General features: G+C 40.6%; 1 protein-coding gene across 5 annotated transcripts in view; it reads left to right on the forward strand.

Moving 5' to 3' along the window:
* SYTL5 (synaptotagmin like 5) overlaps positions 1-16,208 on the forward strand; it is a 222,942-nt gene that overhangs the window by 90,132 nt on the left and 116,602 nt on the right. The gene's annotated exons all lie outside the window — the stretch shown is intronic.

Below are 16,208 nucleotides of genomic sequence, written 5' to 3' on the forward strand. Positions count from 1 at the left end.
TGGTGACAACAGCGCCCTCTCCACTTGCCAAAGTGAAACATCTTTGTTTTCAGGGTATGTGTTCCTGCTAGTCCAGCGTCCTCCATTCAAGTGAGTCCCTCTAGGATGGGTAATGGCAGTGAACTGATCATTTTCCTCAGATCTTGACATGTTGATTAAATAGCTGTCTGGTGTTTAAAAGCTGTTGATGTTGCTTATGGCTGTGGCTTATTGTAGAACTAGATATAATGTCCTGGATACACTGGAATGCACATCTGAGGACTTCATTCAAGGCAGGAGAAGCCATAGTAGGTGGGTGGCCCATGGCAGGTGAGTCCCTCTGTGTAGTCAGGTGGTCACCTTACAGTTTATGCAGTCGTCAACACTAACGGTCACTCTGACCTTGTAAGGACCCGGGCTTCTGGGCTCTTTCAGACTTTGTTTCATGCCTGAGGTGGAGTTTGGAGGTTGACCTTGGATGAGCCCCTGTTGCAAGCTCTCTGCAGAGTCAAGGGGCATGGGAGAGTCAGCAGGAGGCACTGCTATCCCTTTAAGAATTGTGCTCAGCTGTGCTCGTGGGTTTCAGAGGAATCGTGGGGGGCCACAGCCAGCATAGCTTCAGACTAATGCATCACCCTGCCAGATCCCGCTTCCACACATGCAAGGAATTCTACACTCAGGGGAGGTGGGGAGGCAGAGAGAATCACTGTTATTGGGAAGGCATGAGCCCACCCATATTTAGGCCTTTTGTGCATTTCTAACAGGAGGGAGGGAAAGGTGAGGAAGGAGTCTCTCTGGCCTGTATCCTGTGGTCAGGACAGCACTGGTGGCCAGTGTCCTATTGGGAGTGTGAAAACTAATGCCCAAGTGGGCAAGGACAGAGGCCGGGGTGACTGTGGCTGCCAACCAGGCCAGGGATCACAAGCAGTGTCAGGGCAGGCTGGTGCCAGACTCAGGTCAAGACTGCAGAAAACTTCATGTGTGAAGATAGACAAGCCCCAGAGTCAAGCCTGAGGGCAGGAGACTTGGAGGGTAAAGGCAACTTTTTGTTGGCTTTAACGCAAGGCCTGGTTATCAGGCTGGTCTCCCACCTAGAGCATCTTTTGGGAAGCAAAGCATTTTGAAGGCTCAGGTCTCCTGTTCCCTTTATGTGATAGATCCTACATGATGTAGCCTATGGGAGATGGACTGACTCCTTAGAGAGTACCTCCGTTACTCCCAAAATAGGAGTCTAGAAAGAGAGGTACTTCTATCAACATCTAACACATCATTTTCCTAATCCTCAGATTACAAAGTGGCAGCTCACATACCTAATCTGGACAGCAGATGAGATCATTAGAACTACAATGCTGTTTTTAAGGAAAATTATTTTGTTGCCAACATTGCAAAATCTAGATCTTTCATCTGAAAATCTCAATTTCTGGGTTTCCTTAGAAAATCAAAATGTCTCGGTATATATGTGGCTACAGTTAGATAGAAATAATTAGCTGCTACCCCATTAAGATGAGATATTTAGTTTTCTACATTCCTCATGATGGCAGTGGTGGCCCATCTGGGGTGGCCGTTGCCATCATGCCAGCTGCAGCAGGGAGCCATGACCAGGGCTGCACACTTTGTGGAGCTGGTGGGAGCTGGGGACAAGTGGGAGCCCTGTCCCTTTCAAATTGGTGTGGCAGTAGCTCCCCGGTTGCAGCCGCAGCTGCCCGAGCGGTGGTTGTGGACCCAGGCCTCCCACTCCATGGAGCAGGCAGGAGTCCTGCCCTCCTGGACACAGCTGCAGCCATCCAAATCGCGGCTGCAGACCCAGGCATCCCTACCCTCTTGGAAATGTCTGCTCCCCCTGCTTGGCTCTCCCTGCTGTCAGTGCCCACTCCAATCTCAAAGCAAAGTCAGGGCCGATCCCAGGTGCTGTCACAGCCAGGTCAGGTGTGCACATGCTTGGGGCAGTGCTGACACACCAGTTCCCTGCTGCCTTAGCCCCCTCCAGACTTTGGGCTCTGACAAGCTTAGGAAGGGAGACAATGGGGGGCCAAGGACAGCTCAGTGCTGGCCTGCAGATATCCCCTGGCACCTACAGCCTGGGTGCCATGAACGGCAGCAGGAGGCAGACAGGTTCCTAGGTGGAAGGTCCACAGTGAGGCCCCAAGTTCAGGCCAGGAAGGGCCTGAAAGCTGGGGGCTGGACTGCAGTCCTACAGACTGGAGCAGGAATGTGTTGTGCTTTATCTGGGCCCACCCATGGCCACCCGTGGACCAGTCAGCATACGCTTCCTCCCCTCTGAGGCCCTTAAAAGCCAGAGGACTCAGCCAGAGCTGAACAAATGTTGGGACCACCAGCTGCAGAGAGGAGCTAGCCACCCCAAGTCCTCCTCTCTGCTGACAGCTGGGAAGATGACAGGAAGACCTGCCTACAGAGAGGAGCTTCCCACTCCAAGGTCTCCTCTCTGCTAGGAGCTGAACACTCATCAGGACACCCTTGCTGCAGAAAGGAGCTGCCCCCTGTGGGAGACTAAGCTATTCTATTGCTCAGTAAAGCTCCCCTTCATCTTTCTCACCCTCCACTTGTCGGTTTACCTCATTCTTCCTGGTCACAAGACAAGAACTCAGGACCCGTCAAATGGTGGGGCTAAAAGAGCTTTAACACAAACAGGTTGAAACATGCCCCTTGCTCGCCATGTTGCAGGCAAAGAGAAAGAGAGAAGAGTTTTGGCCCTTCGGGGAGCCCAGACCTGAGAACTACTTGAGCAAGGGCTGTCACTCCCTCTTTGGGGCTCTGTGGTTCACTGGCATCTCCAAACTTCCAGGTGCCACCATGTTTCCCGTTGCCAGCTGTGGAAGCTGCTTGTCGTGTGCCTGGTCCAGTGGCAGCCTCACAGAGAGCCGGCACCTATTCTGGCATCTGGAGCTGCCTGCCTGCCCTGTTGCAGCAGCTGGCATGTCTGACTGTGTGCAGTGGCTGAACCCCACGCTTCCTCACACACCCCTTGCCGTTCCACACCTTACTCCCCCTTGACAGGTGTGGGACCCAGGCCGGTAACATGAGCCAAGCACAGCCTGTCAGGCTGAGTGGGCACAGCGAGCCCAGCAGGACCGAGCACAACTCAGACAAAGGTGCCACCTGCCACAGAGATTTCTGGCCAGAAAAACGACACCCTAAAGATCCCATAACACTTACTCTTCCCTATTGTATCCTATTACTGACTCATCCCTTTCCTTAAAGTACCTGTCTGGCTTATATAGATGAGTTCATTATTCTCACTGTAATTTAAATCTCCAACTCTAATGTTCAGAAGGATTCCTTCTCTAATTACTATAGTGCAGTGCAGCACTCCTCAGACTATTTATGGTGTAAAGCCACTATTTTCTATTTTTCATGTTCTATTTAATTTAGAGATGATATGTGGTCCTATTGTGCATGACTACTGTATGGCTCACCATTGAATCATCACTGGAGTTTAACAACAGTCAGACTGGTATACACCCTGTCCAATAAGATGACTTCACTCACTTAAATGTGTGACAAAGACAGATTTCTATAAAGGATCCTGAATGGTGGTATTCAATTCCTGTACCTGTTGCAGCCAATCAGTAATAAAAACTTTGTAGCCGTACACTGTTTCTAAAATCACAGTGTGTGTAACACTGGAATGGTGAATTTATTGTATTCTATTATTTTAGGAGTATGATTTTAAATGTAATGAAGGGCAATAAATAGAATCTGCATTTGGCATTTTCTTAATGTGTGTCTTCCAAAGGACTTTATGAGAGTAGAAGATTTGATCCTCTTAATGTTCTAGAATAACTGTAGGGAAATATCTCTAACTTATTAAAGCAAACTCTAGTAAATGAAACCAGTTAGCATCAAGGAGGCAGGTTACATACCGTGGTTGGGAGTTATTTGCATTCTGAAATGTAGGATGAAAATAATTCGTCAGCTCAACTGTGAAGGGGAGTCTTCATGACAAGAAAGGGGAAAATAGTGAAAGGAGGGGCAGAAGAGCTGACTTCTGGTCCCCTCAGTAGAATTTACTTGGGGGACCATCAGCTTCTGTGGCTGTAAAATGAGGTTGGAAAAATTATTTCAAAGGTCTTCTAGAGGTATACAGTTATCAGACTATGCTCTTTTCCTAAGAAAGAATCTCTACTGAAAATGGGTAAAAGGGGACCAGACTTTTTTCTAAGGTCTCCATTTTACAGCTGAGGTCACTGTGGCCCAAAGATGATAATCAGCTCTTTCAAGGTCAAAGCAGGGATGAGAGCTGGTCATCCCACCTGTTGTTGAAGCTCTTTCCTCTCCTTTATCCTTAGAAATAGCGCTCAAGATAGAAGGTGCTTAATGTTCTCTTCTGGGAAAGTGAAGCTCATGTGTTCAATGCCAAGATGTTGGGGTCGCTTGGATTTCTAGGAAAGCACTCACAAGAACTTGTGAGGTCTCATTCTTGATAGTGAGTCTTGACAACACTCTCACTTAACAACTCACTCTCGAGAACTTTCACTTGTGTTTTATTTGGGGAAGCCCAGACAGGTTGGGAGAAAAGGGCTGATTTTATAATGCAGGTCCTTAGACTTCGAAAACCTAGGTCTTGTTCCACTGGACGTTGTGTAACTGTGTTGTGAACACCAATGCTTCTCAGTTAAGGTGTTCTGGAAATTCTGACTCTATCCACTGACATTGTCTTAAATGTGGTTATGGGGTGATATGATGAGCCCATGCCCAAAAGTCTATTTTTTGAAAAATTTTATGGGTACATAGTAGGTGTATGTATTTATGGGTTACATAGAAACGGGAAAAGTTCCCTTGTCCCCCTCACAGGGCATGTGATGGGCGTGTGGCTCACTTCTTCAGTGCCCTGCTGCTCAAACCCCTAGCGGGAGCATGCAGACTGGTAGGTTGTGTGGCTCTGACCCCATGGCGGTATCTAAAGGTGAATGTTTACAGATGAAGCCTCAGTAGGCATGTGTTACAGTATGCTCTTTCAGTTTAGCCATCTGTAGGTAGCTCGTGTTAGTCAGCTCAATTAGACCCACTGCCTTATCGCAAGGACAGAGGGCTTTCTGTATCCCAGGGTTTCTTGCCTTGGTGTACTGGAAGAATTGGATCACACATGGGCTTGGAGAACGAGTGCGAGGTTTTATTGAGTGGAAGTAGCTCTCAGCAGATAGCGAAGCCAGAAGGGAGATGGAGTGGGAACGTGGTTTTCCCCTGGATCCAGGCCCGCTCAGTGGCGGGGCTCTTCTCCGACCGCCCCAACCGAACTCCGCATTGTTTTGCTGGTCAATGGCCTGCCAACCTGCCAGCATCTGCCAGTGCCTGTCGGTGCGCTCTGCCAGCGTGCTCCTCTTGATGTCCAGCTGCTTGTTTCTCTGCCCGCGAAGGTCTTGGGGTTTTTATAAGCACAGGATAGGGGTGTGGTGGGCCAGCGTGGTCTTGGGAAATGCAACATTTGGGCAGGAAAAAATGTCTGTCCTCAACTAGGTCCCTGGTCACAGGCCCAGGGGTGGAGCCCTAGCCACAGACCACACCCTCCCCTACCCAGCACTTCCCTGCCCTCCTCCCATATCAACATGAGATATTTTGATGTAGGTCTTCAATACGTAATCATCACATCAGGGTAAATGGGGTATCCATGACCTCAAGCATTTATCCTTTGTGTTATAAACAATCCAGTTATAGTTTCTTTGTTAATTTAAAATGTACAATTAAATTATTTTGGACTATAGTCACTGTTGTGCTAGCAAATACTAGCATAGAAAAACTAGAAAGAATTAATGTCTTATTTATTCTTTCTATTTTTTGCACCCATTAACCCTCCCAACTTCCCCACCAGCACCCTACTACCCTTCCTGGCCTCTGGTAAACATCCTTCTACCCTCTGTTCCCATGAGTTCAAATATTTCAATTTTTAGTTCCCACAAATATGTGAGAACATGTGAAATTTGTCTTTCTGTGCCTGGCCTATTTCACTTAACATAATGACCTCCAGTTTCTTCCATGTTGTTGCAAATGATAGGATTTCATTCTTCTTTATGGCTTGGTAGTGCTCCATTGTGTATATGTACCACATTTTCTCTATCCATCTGTTGATGGACATATAGGTTGTTTTCAAATCTTGTCTATTATAAATGGTGCTGCAATAAATATGGGAGTGCAGATATCTCTTGGATATACTGATTTCCTTTCTTTTAGTTATATACCCAGCAGTGGGATTGTTGGATCATATAGTAGCTCTATTTTGAGTTTTTTTTAATATATATATTTTTTACTATACTTTAAGTTTTAGGGTACATGTGCACAATGTGCAGGTTTGTTACATATGTATACATGTGCCATGCTGGTGTGCTGCACCCATTAACTCTTCATTTAACATTAGGTATATCTCCTAATGCTATCCCTCCCCCCTCCCCCCACCCCATAACAGTCCCCAGAGTGTGATGTTCCCCTTCCTGTGTCCATGTGTTCTCATTGTTCAATTCCCACCTATGAGTGAGAACATGCGGTGTTTGGTTTTTTGTCCTTGCAATAGTTTGCTGAGAATGATGGTTTCCAGCTTCATCCATGTCCCTACAAAGGACATCAACTCATTGGTTTTTATGGCTGCATAGTATTCCATGGTGTATATGTGCCACATTTTCTTAATCCAGTCTAACATTGTTGGACATTTGGGTTGGTTCCAAGTCTTTGCTATTGTGAATAGTGCTGCAATAAACATACATGTGCATGTGTCTTTATAGCAGCATGATTTATAATCCTTTGGGTATATATCCAGTAATGGGATGGCTGGGTCAAATGGTATTTCTACTCTAGATCCCTGAGGAATCTCCACACTGACTTCCACAATGGTTGAACTAGTTTACAGTCCCACCAACAGTGTAAAAGTGTTCCTATTTCTCCACATCCTCTCCAGCACCTGTTGTTTCCTGACTTTTGGATGATCGCCATTCTAACTGGTGTGAGATGGTATCTCATTGTGGTTTTGATTTGCATTTCTGTGATGGCCAATGATGATGAGCATTTTTTCATCTGTCTTTTGGCTGCATAAATGTCTTCTTTTGAGACATGTCTGCTCATATCCTTTGCCCACTTTTTGATGGCGTTGTTTGTTTTTTTTCTTGTAAATTTGTTTGAGTTCATTGTAGATTCTGGATATTAGCCCTTTGTCGGATGAGTAGATTGCAAAAATTTTCTCCCATTCTGTAGGTTGCCCGTTCACTCTGATGGTAGTTTCTTCTGCTGTGCAGAAACTCTTTAGTTTAATGAGATCCCATTTGTCAATTTTGGCTTTTGTTGCCATTGCTTTTGGTGTTTTAGACATGAAGTCCTTGCACATGCCTATGTCCTGAATGGTATTGCCTAGGTTTTCTTCTAGGGTTTTTATGGTTTTAGGTCTAACATTTAAGTCTTTAATCCATCTTGAATTAATTTTTGTATAAGGTGCAAGGAAGGGATCCAGTTTCAGCTTTCTACATATGGCTATCCAGTTTTCCCAGCACCATTTATCAAATAGGGAATCCTTTCCCCATTTCTTGTTTTTGTCAGGTTTGTCAAAGATCAGATAGTTGTAGATATGCGGTATTATTTCTGAGGGCTCTGTTCTGTTCCATTGGTCTATATGTCTGTTTTGGTACCAGTACCATGCTGTTTTGGTTACTGTAGCCTTGTAGTATAGTTTGAAGTCAGGTAGCGTGATACCTCCAGTGTTGTTCTTTTGGCTTAGGATTGACTTGGCAATCTCCTTAAGCTGATAGGCAACTTCAGCAAAGTCTCAGGATACAAAATCAATGTACAAAAATCACAAGCATTTTTATACACCAATAACAGACAAACAGAGAGCCAAATCCTGAGTGAACTCCCATTCACAACTTCTTCAAAGAGAATAAAATACCTAGGAATCCAACTTACAAGGGATGTGAAGGACCTCTTCAAGGAGAACTACAAACCACTGCTCAATGAAATAAAAGAGGATACAAACAAATGGAAGAACATTCCATGCTCATGGGTAGGAAGAATATATATCGTGAAAATGTCCATATTGCCCAAGGTAATTTATAGATTCAATGCCATCCCCATCAAGCTACCAATGACTTTCTTCACAGAATTGGAAAAAACTACTTTAAGTTCATACTTTGAGTTTTTAAAGGAACCTTCAAACTGTTCTCTAGAGTGGTTGTACTAATTTGTATTCACACCAACAGTGTACAAGTGTTCCCTTTTCTCCAAATCCTCACCAGCATTTGTTATTGCTTCTCTTTTGGGTATAAGCCATTTTAACTGGAGTAAGATGACATCTCATTGTAGTTTTGATTTGCATTTCTCTGATGATCACTGATATTTAGCACCTTTTCATATGCCTTTTTGCCATTTGTATGTCTTCTTTTGAGAAATGTCTATTGAGATCCCCTGCCAGTTTTTAAATCAGATCATTATATTTTTCCCTATAGAGTTATTCGAGCTCCTTATATATTCTGGTTATTAATCCCTTGTCAGATTGGTAGTTTGCAAATATTTTCTCCTGCTCTGTAGGTTGGCTCTTCACTTTGTTGATTGTTTCCTTGCTATGCAGGAGCTTCTTAACTTGATGTGATCCCATTTGTCACTGTTTGTTTTGGTTGCCTGTGCTTGTGGGGTATTACTCAATAAATCCTTGCCCAGTCAAATGTGCTAGAGAGGTTTCCCAATGTTTTCTTTTTGTTGTTTCATAGTTTGAGGTCTTAGATTTAAATAGTACAATCGCATGGAGAACCGTTTGTAGGTTCCTCAAAAAATTCAAAATAGAGCTACCATATGATCCAGCAATCCCAATCCTGAGTATATACCCAAAAGAAAGGAAATCAGTATATTCAAGAGATATCTGCACTCCCATGTTTACTGCAGCACTATTTACAATAGACAAAATTTGGAAGCAATATAAATGTCCATCAACAGATGAATGGATAAAGAAACTGTGGTACATATACACAATAGAGTGCTACCATCTATAAAGAAGAATGAGATTCTGTTGTTTGCAACAACATGGATGGAACTGAAGGTCATTATGTTAAGTCAAATAAGCCAGACACAGAAAAAAAAATTTGCATATTCTCACTTACTTGTGGGAGCTGAAAATGAAAATAATTGAACTCATGGAGATAGAGAGTAGAAATATGGTTACCAGAGGCTGGGAAGGGTAGTGAGGTGCTGGGGGGAAGTAGGGAGGATTAATGGGTACAAAAATAGAAAGAATGAATAAGACATAGTATTTCTTAGTACAACAGGGTGACTATAGTAAAAATAATAATTTAATTGTGCATTTTAAAATAATGAAGACAGTACGATTGTATTGTTTGTAACACAAAGGATAATTGCTTGAGGCTATGGATACCCCATTTACCCTGATGTGATCTTTATATATTGCAAGCCTGTATCAAAATATCTCTGTAACTCATAAATATATACACCTACTATTTTTCCATAAAAATTACAAATAAAAAATCCTAAAACTCAGCCCTTACAAGATCTGCAGGGGAGACAGAATTTGTAGGTTGATCTCCCAAATTCATCAGGCTTGGAAAGGACCTTCGACTTTCTGCATAACTACATTAGCAAAACCAAACCAATTCTATGGAAATGCCAATATTAATAGAACAAATATTAATACTCCTCAGAGGGAGATAGCAGAGTCTTTACACTATATGATCCCCATTGTCCAATATGCAATAAAAAAATTCAACATGCAAAGAAACAAGAAAATATCACCTATTGTCATAAAATCAATAGAAACAGACCCAAAAATGTCCAGTTGTTAAACTTCATAGAAAAAGACTAAATCAATTATTATGTATTCAAAGAACAAACAGAAAATAGGTTCAAAGAATGAAAGGAAAATATGATCTTTATAAATGTACAGATAGTGAATTTCAGCAGAGAAATGGAAACTATAAAAATAACCACATGGAAATTTTAGAGCTTAAAAAATTATAGTAACTGAAATTAATAACACACTAGATGGGCTCACATTAGTTTGGAGATGGCTAGCATCAAATGAGCTTGAAGAGAGATCAAAAGTAATCATCCAATCTGAAAAAAATGGAACAAAACATGTATCTCTAAACTTTTTAAAGGTGTTGTATTGACTTCTTTTGTATGAGTTTTTTAACATAAGAAAGTAATAACTCTCTTGGTACTTCAAGCTAGACTCACGTTTTCGATTCTCCAGGACACCACCTTTGGGGTTCCCCACTGTAGCTAAAAGGGACCTGGCTATGGTAACATAAATGGGTAATCACCTTGGCAGAAGTGATCTTAACAAAAATTTCTCTTACTTCAACTAAAGATTCAGTACCATACAAGCACTGAGAAAACCTCACTCATTCTCTAATGTTCAGCTGAGCAATCACATACTGTTACACATTTGTCTTCTAAAAGTCATACATACATAGCACAGTGCTATGATTAGATACCTGGACTATGGTTATGGAGTGCCTGGATTTAACTTTTGACTCCAGTACTTACTAACTGGGTGACTGTGGGCAGACTACTTAGTTTGTTCATTTGTAATATGGGGATAATAATATTATATACCTAATACATTTGGAGAATTATTGGAGAGGATATATGTAAAGCACTTACAACAGTGCCTGGCACATATGTGTTCATTGTTATCACATTTCTCCCAGGTTTTTTAAGAATAGAGATTTTCAGGGGTAGAAGAATATTAAAAGAGTGAATCACCTTTAAAACACTGGTGTAAAAAATACCTCATGTCAAAAAATGTTTAAAATGTGCTTTAGATGAAACCTGTTACCTTTCCCCTGCTGATCAACAGAGACATTCCTTTTTGAAAGCTCAGCTTTAGAGATACTGCCTTCTTCTTGGAATAGCTGTCTGCAACAGATAAACATTACTCTGTGCTACTGGGTGTGTTCAATGTGTAAATAGATTGTGGGAATATGAGAGGCTGGTTTTTCAAGTTCCTGCTCCAAGTAGTTCACAAGGGTCAAGTAGTCCAGCATTCTACAGTTTGTGTGTTTGAGAGAAAAATAAGCCCATAAAAACATTCTAACCTTCAGATTAAGGTAAGACTAATGCGTTTAGGGATCTCCAGTGTGATATCTGATTTCTTAATTTCTGTATTTTGTGTGTGGTGGGGGAGTAGTGGGATTTGCTGGTCAGGAAGAAAACAGCTCCTTCCACCATTTGATATTGTATTTTACAGTAAAAAAGGGAGAAATATGTACAGAAGGGACATTTTGGCCATTGGTAGCTATGAGTTTAATGGATTGAGGAGAGAAATATAAGTATCTTTTTGTTATTAACACTTGATTCTATCTATGAAGTGAAGCATTGCACTAGGTTCTACTGAAGAGTGAATGCCTCCAGGAACAAATATGCATTCTAGTGACATAAAAAAATCAAATTCACAGCAGAAGTGTTGCATCATTTTGCTATAAATCTCTCACACCTCTCTATATAAACCTCTCACATCTCTATATAACATAGATTGTCCTTTTGCTCTGAATTTCTTTCATTTATTAGAAAATTTAGATGTTTCATTTGGAATTATTTAATTGTTTTTACATTCAGTTCCATTTTTGATATGGACAAATATCCAGTATGGATATAAATTCAGTAGAAGGATTAATAAAGTCTGAAAAACCTGGAATAATTTCAACATGAATATGATACTGTAACAGCTTACAGAAATGCGATATTAACTGTGAACATTAATATACTCTGAAAAGATGCATCAGGGTTTAAAAAATTTCTCCTTAATGTAGATTGTTTTAATTACCAATACTGTCTTCCTCATTTAAATGAAAAATGTAATTTTACAACTATTAATATATAACTTCTCTTTGCTCCAAGTATATGTGTATGCCTGGAGAAAAGCATATGCCTGGAGAAAACAGGAGTTATATATTTATAGCATTCAAAATAGTATAAAATATTGTTTACATGTAATAATGCATTTAGAAGTACTACTTCAGTAGTAGCCTCCTTAAAAAGTATTTTAAACACAGGAATTAAGTATATAATTTTTTCATTTTGTAATAAGTTGTTTATATGTTATTTGGAGAACAGCTTACACACAAAAGTGTTACAATTCATACCCTAGGTCTTAAATGCATGAAGCCATTTGTTTGGACTCTAGTGAAATCCTTAAATTGGTCCTTGCATCCCTCAGTATATATATGTACATACCCACATATACATGCATATTTACATGTGGGCAACTAATAACTGAGAAAATGTCTTACTGCTCTTTTAGTTGTTGAATCATGCTTTTTCTATGTATTTATGATTTCCTGAAATTCTTTGCTATTTTAAGTTTGGGTATTAGCTATGTTATCCTTCTATTTATTCAGATTTGTTAAAGTCTTCTGATAGGTTTAGTGAATAAAATTATTGAGCTTCTACCTCTTTTCTTTTGGAGGCCCATTTAGTATTTTTGTTGAAATTACTTCCTTATTATTATTTAGTATGTTAAGGGAAGGAAAAGGAAATGTAGCTTTAATATGTAAAATGAGCAGTTCGTTTTACTTAAGCTCTATTATATGATGATGTATCTTATGACTATTTTGCCATCCTGCGTAAGCACTTAGCTAATCATCTTTAATACATTCTACTTAAAATCTACTTGTAAATATGCTTTTGTACATTCATATCTTACTTGTCTGTGGTCTCTCATCCTCTTTCTCTCTCACCCCTCTATATACATTCACACATTTTCCATGATTTCACAAAACTTCTCTCCAACCTCGTTCCATTCCTGGTTATCTCTTTCTGTGGGGAGTATCATCATTTCCTTTGACCTCTGTTTCTCTACATCTTCCATCTTGCTTAGCCCATGGACTTTTGATTTTACTGAAGACAGCAAAAAAGCAGATGGTGCTTCTGTTACTTGCAGAGTTAGCAACCGCTGTGGCTACCTTAGGTTCTGAAAGATTATCTAAAATAGGGAGGAGCTCCTAGAGGAACAAAATATAATAAACATGTAGTGTACTAGGATAAAAAATTCACTTGATCTGGTCTCTCTCTCCTTTTAACAAAAACATTTCTCTAAGAAGTGATTAATAAAACATACCCTACTGCCTCACTTTCTCTTTTAAAATCTTTCTTTCAAATTCCCCTATGACATAAAATCAATCTTCATCACTTTATTGACACTGTACTTCCAAGGGTCACCTGTAGTGCTGCTAGGAAATTCAAGTACATTCATTTATTTATGTGTTCATTCATCCATTCAATAAATATTTATTTAGTGACAGCTATGCATCAGGCATTGCTGAGCACTGAAGTTACAGTAGGGAACACTTAAGTCTGCCTTTATATATCTCCAGTCTAGTTAGGAAGGGTGTTAACTCACCCAAATAATTCATTACAAGTGTGATAAGGGCTATAAGGAATACTTTTCCAAATTCTCATTTTATTCATCCCCTTGGCTCTATGTGACACACATGATCAATTCCTACTTCTTAAATTTTCTCTTTCCTTCTTGTCCATGACTCTATCCTATTTATTCAACTACTTTTCTACCACTTCCCTTCTTGTCTATTTTTCCTTTTCTCTTCCTTAAGTTTGGGTTTCCCTCAAAGGTTTAGCATTTATTTAGCCTATAACCTATTACGTTTTGCCTTTCTCTATAACTTCTTATCAACCCTTAGTTTTAAATATCACCTCTAAGTGGATACCTCCAAGACTTCCATTTCCACATCTTATCTTTTCCATCTGCTATACATTTTCCCACTTGTATGTCCAAGGGTCACTCGACATTGATCATGATTGTAGCCAAACTCACAGCTTTTATGTCAAACCACTTCCCCTTTCATTTCATTTGTTTCTGTGAATGGCATTAATGATCTCTTGGTTTCTCACATTTGAAATCTTGGAGTCAATTTTGCTTCTAACTTTTCCTTTGCTCTCAATATCCAAACCACTACCAAGTCCATTCATTTCTTTAATTATAATGTATCTAGAAGCCATCCTTTCTCATCTCCCTTTTCTGTTATTTTTTTCTTTTATTCTCTATTTTCTCATCCTTTTTTCCCTCAGTCTAAAAGCTACCTACAATTCAAGGTTTTGGTCAGGCCCCATCTCCATCAGAAAGTCCACACCTCATGGATATCTTCTTTTTCTAAGCCCCAGAATCATTGGGGTAGTGAAAAGAACATAGCCAAAGAGCCAGGTTTAAGTTTTGATTCTACCATTCACTGCCCCCTGTGCACTCTCTGTGAACCACAGTTTCCTCAGACTCATTCTATCTCATATAGTGGCCACAGGAACAAATATAGTCATGGAGATGAAATCATTTTGAACTATGAAGAACTATATAGATATTAAAGTAAGATTTGTTGCTGGAAGAATAACTCAGGAGCAGAGACCAAAACCCCAGGTCTTAACTATTGAAATCATATTGTGCAGGGGTTGAGAGTGTTGACTCTGCGGTCAGATGACCTGAGTTTGAATCTCAGCTCTGCTACTTACCAGCTGCATGAAATTGAGAAAACTTAGTTAGCTTTCCTGTTGCTGAGTTTCCTCACTGTCAATTGGGGATAACAATAGTTTCTACTGATAAGAGTGTTGTAGGATTAGAACGTTTAGTAAATGTAAAATACTTAAAATAGTGCCTAGCTCATAGCAAGTGCTCTGCAAATGTGGAAGAGGTGGTAGGGGCCTATGAGGCTAAGTGTGGTTACGAGGTGAAAGCCAGGTATTAGAACTGAGCCACCAGATGGAGATTAGGTACAGCAAGGATGCAAGCACAGAGCTACAGACTGGACACATATACCTAGATGAATCCCTCATGATTCAGATAAAAAAAAGAATGATCTTGCCATTTGGGGCAGAACTGAGCAAACGATGGAGGTATGAACGTTCTGAGCGACCATTCGGGGCACAAAAATGGGGATAACAGTCTTTCAGACACATTTTCTTTTTGTTAAAGAAGAACAAATGTTAGATTGCCCTTTTGTGTTGTGAAATATGTCAGTATATCATGGAATCAAAATGTCAGTATCCAAATAAATGTCCAAATGTTGAGAAAGCTGACTCAACTGTCCTCTATATTCTAGAAATCCGTCTCTTTAACAGTCATATGCTTATTGCATTTCAGAGGACAAGGGCCCTTAGAAATGTCATTCCTCACAATTTATAGGATTATTGCCCAAAGTGTGTATTTTTACTAATACACTTGGAGATTAGTTTGTTTGATTGTTTCATGTCAGAAAGAAAAATAATAATAATACTTAGAATATTCTAAGGGTTGTTCTAAGTGCCTTAAATTTTTTAACTCATTTAATCTTCACAAGAACCTCATGAGATGAACATCATCATCATCAACATCATCGCCACTACCATTTACGTAAGAATAAACTGAGGATCATAGAGGTTAATTGGTAATTGGACCAGATTTCAAATCCAAGCAGCCCAGCACCAGAGGCAATTTTCTCAAGCACTGAGTGCTATCATATCAGCAACTCTGTGTTTTAGAATCTGGTTAAAAGGGCATGCTCTGGAGTCCTAGACTCCTGTTACATGTTGCATCTCCAGTTTTCCTTGACAAGTGGTAATAAATGTTTGATATTTTTCATAATTGATAAAAATTACTTACATAAGATTTATACTAAGTAATCCAATGTCCAGTAATGCTGTGCAAGAAGAGTCTGGTTTTTCTCATCCATTATTCTGTATTTGAGCATCAAACAAAGGCCTCAAATACTGATGCTCTCTGTTTCCTAGAGAGTATGTTATACTGCTGGCCGGGCGCGGTGGCTCACGCCTGTAATCCCAGCACTTTGGGAGGCCGAGGCGGGTGGATCACGAGGTCAGGAGATCGAGACCATCCTGGCTAACATGGTGAAACCCCGTCTCTACTAAAAAAAATACAAAAAATTAGCCGGGCGCGGTGGCTGCCGCCTATAGTCCCAGCTACTCGGGAGACTGAGGCAGGAGAATGGCGTGAACCCAGGAGGCGGAGTTTGCAGTGAGCCGAGATCGCGCCACTGCACTCCAGCCTGGGCAAAAGAGCGAGACTCCGTCTCAAAAAAAAAAAAAAAAAAGAGAGTATATTATACTGTTTTGCCCTGTAGTTAACTGATGTTGTACCCATGTACTTAACTGCTGCTGCTACCCGTGAGGATATTTTCTAGGGTATCTGTGAGTTTCCATCTTTGTCTTTGCTAACTATTTCAAAAGTTCAGGCTCAATTTTTGGAGTTGCTATGTTTGTTTTCTATTTCCTATTTTAACTACTTC

This window comes from Pan troglodytes, chromosome X (genome assembly GCF_028858775.2).
Source record: "Pan troglodytes isolate AG18354 chromosome X, NHGRI_mPanTro3-v2.0_pri, whole genome shotgun sequence".
Taxonomy (NCBI): Eukaryota; Metazoa; Chordata; class Mammalia; order Primates; family Hominidae; genus Pan; species Pan troglodytes.